General features: G+C 42.3%; 1 long non-coding RNA gene across 1 annotated transcript; it reads right to left on the bottom strand.

The window, feature by feature from the left end:
• Nucleotides 1-217: 217 nt before the first annotated feature.
• LOC121080390 lies at nucleotides 218-7146 on the bottom strand. Its single transcript, XR_005825359.1, has 3 exons — nucleotides 7046-7146; nucleotides 6318-6322; nucleotides 218-229 (listed from the first exon to the last, which is right to left on the bottom strand). It is a non-coding gene; the product is annotated as an uncharacterized LOC121080390 (long non-coding RNA).
• Between the last annotated feature and the right edge of the window lie 690 nt (nucleotides 7147-7836).

The following is a 7836-nucleotide window of genomic DNA, read 5'->3' on the forward strand; positions in this document are numbered from 1 at the left end:
CTGCTTGTAAAAGAGAAGATAACCGCCAGACAGAAACAAGACAGACGACCCCATATAAAGATATATGAGTAAGGGGTTAACACCTCCACTACATCCAGGATGCTGCTTGTAAAAGAGAAGATAACCGCCAGACAGAAACAAGACAGAAGACCCCATATAAAGATATATGAGTAAGGGGTTAACACCTCCACTACTTCATAAACACGAAAGTAAAAAGTATAAAAAAGGACTGTTTAAACTGCTCAGGGCGGCAGTTGGCGGAGCGCAGACTCCCCTGCCGTCCAGCGCTGTTTTGCTCATATTCTACTTGCTATAATTAATAAAATTTTAATTGGATTATGATCAATTGTGGTCTCAATTTATGACAATTTCTGGTGCCGTGACTCGGATAAGGAACAGTGGGCTTTGGTCCTCCGGGGAGGCGCCCCGCAACATTTCGCGGCCCCGCGACCAACAGCTTACTCCAACCTTACCGACGAACCTAAATTCTAGAATAATGAGCAAAGGAGAAACCGGTAAAATCCCATAAAAATTCTGTGCACGGGAGTCCGGACGAAGACGCAGGACGCGTAAGTATATTGCGAATTTGTTCGCGGGTTTTGCCGTTCGGGCGGGATTGGGTTTCCTGGAATATAACAAGTGAGAGGTTCGATATACTGAACCAAGCGAGTGCGGACTCTTAAGTACTGCGTCTCCCATCTCCCGCGAGGGACTGGGCCAGGAACAAGGGGAGCGAGTGAGTGTATGTTTGTGGATATTCCAGAAGATGGGGGGCGAAGGGCAGCAAGCCTTCGACTCCCATGGGAAGGATACCCACTGTACCTAAGAATACCCCTCTGGCATATATCTTAGACAATTGGAAATATTTCCCTGGAACCCTAGGGAAAGATAAGCAGAAAATGATAGAATATTGTACTAAGATATGGGGAGGGAAGAAGATTTCTAAAAATGTCTTTTGGCCAGTCTATGAGTCAGAAGAAGATTGGGTAAGACAGCAATTAAACCTCTGGGTTAATAATAAAAAACCCCTTAACCCGGAGGAGAGTCAATATGCGGAGGTGTGGCTAAAAAACCGGGAGCTAGACTTTACCCGCTGAATGAAATAAAAACTAAACAAAAGAAAAAGAAGGGAGAGTTAGACGAAACCCTTCTAACCCCCCCTCCTTACATTCCTCCTCCTGCTCCTGCAGAGGTCCCCAGAGCACCCACTCCCCCACCAGAATCGGAACAAGAGTCTCCCCCTCTTCCTAGACGCGTAACTAGAAGTCAAAAAGGGGCAGCTCAGATGTACCCCCTAAGGGAAATGCCCATGGGGGGACCTCAACCTGTGATCGGATATATTTCTGTGCCTCTAAATTCGGCTGACCTACGAGATTTTAAAAGGACCGAGATGGGAAACTTAATTGAGGACCCACTCGGAGTGGCAGAAAGATTAAATCAATTTTTGGGACCAAATCTTTATACTTGGGATGAGATGCAATCTATCCTTGGTCAATTATTTACTACTGAGGAAAGAGATATGATTAGACGAGCAGGAATGAGACTGTGGGATGCTCAGCATGCCCAGGGACCCCAAGCAGATATTAAATGGCCACTTCAAAAACCTAATTGGGATAACCAGGATCCGGCGCATAGAACTCATATGCAGGACCTGAGAACTATAGTAATTCAGGGGATTAGAGAAGCAGTACCCCGTGGACAGAATATCAATAAAGCATTTAATGAAATGCAAAAGAAAAATGAGAGCCCCACTGAGTGGCTGGAACGACTGAGGAAAGCCCTTCAGCTGTACTCTGGGGTAAATCCAGATGACCCTTTAGGGCAAGCACTCCTCAAAACTCAGTTTGTGGCAAAATCATGGGAAGATATCAGAAAGAAGATTGAAAAGTTAGAAGACTGGCAGAATAGAGGGTTGGATGAATTATTGAGGGAAGCTCAGAAAGTTTACGTAAGGCGGGAAGAAGAGAGCAGCAAGCGACAAATAAAAATGATAGTAGCAGCAGTCAGAGAGGATCGCAAAGGGCGAACTGGTGAACACAGATCCGCTGGAACAAAACAAGGGAATGTAATAGTAAAAAAGGAACAGAGATGTTGTTTCTACTGTGGAAAGAAGGGACATATAAAAAAGAATTGCAGAGAAAGGATCAGGGATGAGGAAATATTGAAAACGGAATAGGAAAGTCAGGGGCTTTATATTTTAGGGGACCGGAGTCATCATGAGCCCTTGATAAAATTAAAAATAGGACCCCATAAACAAGAGTTCACCTTTTTAGTAGACACTGGAGCTGAGAAATCAACTATTAAGCAAATACCTGAGGGATGTAAAGTTTCCCCTGAAAAAGTACAAGTAATTGGGGCAAAAGGAGAACCCTTTAAAGTAAGCAAAATCAAAAATGTGGTATTCGAAACTGAAAATAAATTTGGAATGGGTGAACTCTTGCTCGTCCCTGAAGCAGAATTTAATCTGTTAGGACGAGATTTAATTGTTGAATTGCAATTAGAAATTAAAGTAAAAAATCAAGAGCTAACAGTATCGGCTTATCCTTTGACAGTGGATGATCAAAAACAAATTAACCCCGATGTCTGGTACTCTCCGGACACAATTAGTAGACTGGAAATCCCACCGATTAAAATCCAAATTTCCGAACCCCACATACCTGTGAGGGTAAAGCAATATCCCATATCCCTAGAAGGACGGAGGGGATTAAAACCAGAAATTGATCGATTGTTAGCACACGGAATCTTAGAGCCTTGTATGTCACCCTTTAACACTCCCATTCTGCCTGTAAAGAAACCAAATGGGAAATATCGGCTCGTACATGATTTAAGGGAAATAAACAAAAGGACTATCACCCGGTTCCCTGTAGTAGCAAATCCATACACACTGCTAAGCAAGCTAGGACCCCATAAATCCTGGTATAGTGTGGCAGATTTAAAGGATGCCTTTTGGGCCTGTCCACTGGCAGAAGAATGCCGTGATTATTTTGCCTTTGAATGGGAAGACATAGAGACAGGCCGTAGACAGCAATTGAGATGGACTGTGCTTCCCCAAGGGTTCACTGAGTCCCCTAATCTGTTTGGACAGGCCCTGGAAGAGCTCTTAAAAGAATACCAGGTACAAACGGGAAACGTGCTGTTACAGTATGTAGATGATCTGCTTATAGCAGGAAATAATAAGGAGGATGTAAGAAAAGAAAGCATTCGACTCCTAAATTTTCTTGCACAAAAGGGCCTACGGGTATCACAAGAAAAGTTACAATTTGTGGAGGAAAAAGTGAAATATTTGGGGCATTATTTGTTTAACGGCAAGAAGATATTAGATCCAGAGCGCATTAAAGGAATTCTGGAATTACCTATGCCTGTCACTAAGAGGCAAATTCGGCAGGCATTAGGGCTATTTGGGTATTGTAGGCAATGGATAGAGAACTACAGCTTTAAAGTTAAATTCTTATATGAACAACTGTCTAAAGACAAAATACCCAAGTGGACCCCTCAGGATCAAGAGCAGTTTGCCAGTCTCAAAAGGGAGCTAAGTCAAGCACCGGTTTTAAGCCTCCCAGATTTAAAGCGGCCATTCCATTTATTCGTTAACATACATGAAGGAACGGCATTCGGAGTATTAACTCAGGAATGGGCAGGACTAAAGAAACCGGTGGCATACTTATCAAAGCTGTTGGACCCTGTGAGCAGGGGTTGGCCGAGTTGTTTACAAATTATTGTTGCTGCTGCCTTATTACTTGAAGAAACGAATCGTATTACCTTTAATGGAGAAGTTGTCCTATATGCACCTCATAATATAAGGGGGGTGCTTCAACAAAAAGCAGAAAAATGGCTTACAGATAGCCGACTGCTAAAGTATGAGGGAATACTCATAGAATCTCCAAAACTATCCCTAAGGACTATCGGAGCGGTTAACCCTGCAGAATTTTTATACCCAGGGGAAAGTACTGAGTTAGTACATAATTGTCTTCAAACAATTGAACAACAGACACGCATTAGACCAGACTTAGAAGAAGAAGAACTACAATGTGGAGAAGTACTATTTATAGATGGGTCATCACGAATAGTGGAAGGTAAACGATTGTCTGGATATGCCATCATTAAGTCAGAGAAAGGAGAATTTAAGACAATAGAATCAGGCCCCCTAAGTGCCAGCTGGTCGGCTCAAGCTTGTGAGCTGTATGCATTGTGGAAAGCATTAGAGTCACTGAAGGGAAAGGATGGAACTATATATACAGACTCACGCTATGCGTACGGAGTAGTACACACTTTTGGGAAAATATGGGAGGAAAGAGGATTCGTTAACTCACAGGGAAAAGAACTAATACACCCAGAATTAATTCGGCGAGTTCTGGGGGCATTAAAAATGCCAAATAAAATAGCAGTTGTACATATAAAGGGACACCAACGAGGTACAAGTTACCAAGTTAGGGGAAATAATGCAGCTGATACAGAAGCAAAACGAGTGGCAGGCAATTATAGTACCATTTTAACTATACAACAAATGCCTGTTAATAAAAATTTGAGCTTTGAGTCTATAGAAAAGGAAAAACTAGAACAAATGGGAGCTAAGGAACAGGATGGTAAGTACATATTGCCAGATGGGAGAGAAGTTTTACCAAAGGGCATAGCACTCGAAATATTTTCAAAAATACACAGTAAAACACACTGGGGAACCCAGGCGTTAGTTAATCATTTTAATCAACTGTTTGCCTGTATAGGTGTATATAATGTAGCAAAAGCAGTTACAGCAGCCTGTGAGACCTGTCAAAAAGTAAACCGAAACAACATGAGGCAAAAACCTCTTGGAGGACGTTCCCCAGCATACAGACCCTTTTCACACATGCAGGTGGATTTTACTGAATTACCTAGAGTAGGGCGTTACAAATATCTCTTAGTACTGGTAGATCATTTAACACATTATGTTGAAGCTTTTTCTACCTCCAGGACAACAGCTAACCAAGTTACTAAAGTGCTACTTGAACACATTATACCTCGATATGGAGTACCTGAAGTAATCGACTCAGACAGAGGAACACACTTTGTGTCAAAAATTGTTAGAGATCTAACAGAAAGCTTGGGTATTAAGTGGGAATACCATACGCCATGGCATCCACAAAGTTCGGGAAAAGTTGAAAGGATGAATGGGGAAATAAAAACTATTTTAACTAAATTAATGATAGAAACCAAATTATCGTGGATTAAGTGCCTACCCATGGCACTATTAATTCTCAGAACTAGACCCCGAGCGGATGTGGGAATATCAGCATTCGAAATGGTGTATGGAATGCCCTATAGAATTGAAAGCCCACAAACAAATATTTTAATTCGAGACCGTACGATTAATGAATATGTTTTACAATTAGCAGAACATCGTAACAAGCTTTGGGAACGCGGACTGATTGTGCAACGACCCCCGTTGGACTTAAAAATTCACAATGTTAAACCTGGGGATTGGATATTGGTTAAAGTGTGGAAGGAAGAAACCCTAAAACCTAATTGGGAGGGACCTTACCCTGTTCTGCTCACCACAGAAACAGCCATCCGAACTGCAGAGCGCGGATGGACACATGCCAGTCGCGTTAAGGGACCAGTAAATCCTCCACAGTGGAAGATTGTCAGCTCACCTGGAGACACCAAGCTTGTGTTAAAACGATAAGTAATGATACAAATTGTTTTTTTTTTTTCTTTTTCCAGTATTTAGCAGATCTACCTTTTGGAATATAGTGCGTTTTAGGATTGATTTTTGCGTTAATAATATATTTGATTGTATATTATCTGTGGAAAATAGTTAAGTATGGAAAAGAGGTATGTTAAATTTATGCCTGCTCAGTTTGTAACATCAACAAAGAATTTTGTTATTTGAAAGCCACCTCAACTTCTGCCACCTATACCTCTGACGTGAGGGTCAGGTGTGAGAAACCTGACTGTGAGTGTTATCCATTTACATGTTTTAAGTGCAAAAAGTGTCAGAAAAATGGTGAATACACTGTAAGAGGGAAACTCCTCCTCGAGGAGTTTGTAACTCTTGCCATAAAAGCGAGAGGCACCTAACTGATTGGGCCCTAAAACGATTTGGAAACAAATTTCCGGATTGGACTCCTGAACAGTGGTTCTATTTTGCATTCGGGATAAACCCTGAATATTATTGCTATCACCCTCAGGAAAGAGTACCATTTGTAATTGATATTGTCACAGTCCAATGTAGACGGGAAGTAAAAGCTGTAGGGTACAATGAACATATGGTAAAGGCCAAAGCTTGGCCTGCTTATGCTCACCGTTTAACCAAGTGCGAAAGGCATATTCCCACCAGGGACTCCTGCTGCCGAGAAGATGGCAACCCCCGTGGCTGGCTGCAACCCAGTCGACGGGCGAGGCAGAGGAGAACCTACCAGAGGAAAGAGCCTACAACTTGGAATGCGCAAGCGACCCTGGCTGAACTCCCCCGGGACTGGTAAGAGCCAAAAATTTAATAAAAACCAAACCCCTCTCACAGTACCCTTTTTCTTGTGCACCTTTAGCACATTAGTCTTACCCACAATGGCAGGAAATCCACACGAACCTATGGTATGGAAAATATATAACTTACAGGAGACACATGCAATTCAAAATATTACAACTCCAAAGACAGTAAAATTTACTGTACCATTAACTGCAATGATTATTGGAGGACGTAAAGATAGGGCAGATCCATGTAGAGCATATTATGTATGTCCTGCATCAAACCCTGGTAAAAGCTATTGTAATCAACCAGGTCAATACTTTTGTGGCTATTGGGGTTGTGAAACCTGGGCTTCTGATTGGACAAGTCCTGGAGACAGATATCTGAAATTTGAATGGGAGCCTAAAGGGTGTAAGCGGCCAAACATTGGGAAGGATGGACGTGTTTATGGACATTGTAATTCACCAGGATACTGCAGAAACATTAGTATCAAAGTAATGAATCCTACAGAAGACTCATGGTTAGGTGGAAAAATCTGGGGAATTAGGTTTTGGGACACAGGGCCAGATAGGGGGAGTATGTTTAAAATAATAAAAGAAAGACTTCCTCATGATCCTTTGCCAATAGGACCAAACCTGGTCCTGAATCCACCCACTTTCTCTGAAGAAAAGGTTGCCCCCGCAAGCGTCGCAACCACTTCTCCAAACTCTCTTACGGAAACAACAAACACTGTGACTGAATTCTCCTTATCCAGGGATCTAAAGTTGTCAGAATCCAGAGACCCCTTATGGAATCTAATGCAAGCCTCTTATCGTGCCCTTAATGAAAGCAAACCAAAGTTAACTGAGGAATGCTGGCTATGTTATAATGTTAGACCACCATATTTTGAGGCAATTGGAAAACCAGGTAGGATTCAATGGTCTAATGGTTCAAACCCACGAGAATGCCCATGGGATGACCAGAGGAACCATACGCAAGGAATTACTATTCAATTAGTAACAGGTCAAGGAAAATGTATAGGTACAGTGCCCGAAATGTATCAGCCTCTGTGTAACCGAACAGTCACTAACACCAATATAGAGAAACACAAGAATCAAAATGACAAATGGGCTATCCCGACACCAGGAGCTAAATGGGTTTGTTCAGACGCTGGAGTAACGCCTTGCCTATCCCTAAACGTGTTTAACCAATCTCAGTTTTGCGTACAGGTGATTATTGTTCCCCGTCTGATCTATCACACCTCTGAGGAGGTGTTACGCCACTTTGAAGGAGACCTGAACAGACAAAAACGAGAGCCAATTACAGTGGTAACCCTAGCTACACTGCTGATAGCGGGCGGAGTTGGAGCAGGTACAGGCATAGCCTCCCTAGTAAAAGGTCAGGAATTACAAAGT

The sequence above is a fragment of the Falco naumanni genome, chromosome W, assembly GCF_017639655.2.
Source record: "Falco naumanni isolate bFalNau1 chromosome W, bFalNau1.pat, whole genome shotgun sequence".
Taxonomy (NCBI): domain Eukaryota; kingdom Metazoa; phylum Chordata; class Aves; order Falconiformes; family Falconidae; genus Falco; species Falco naumanni.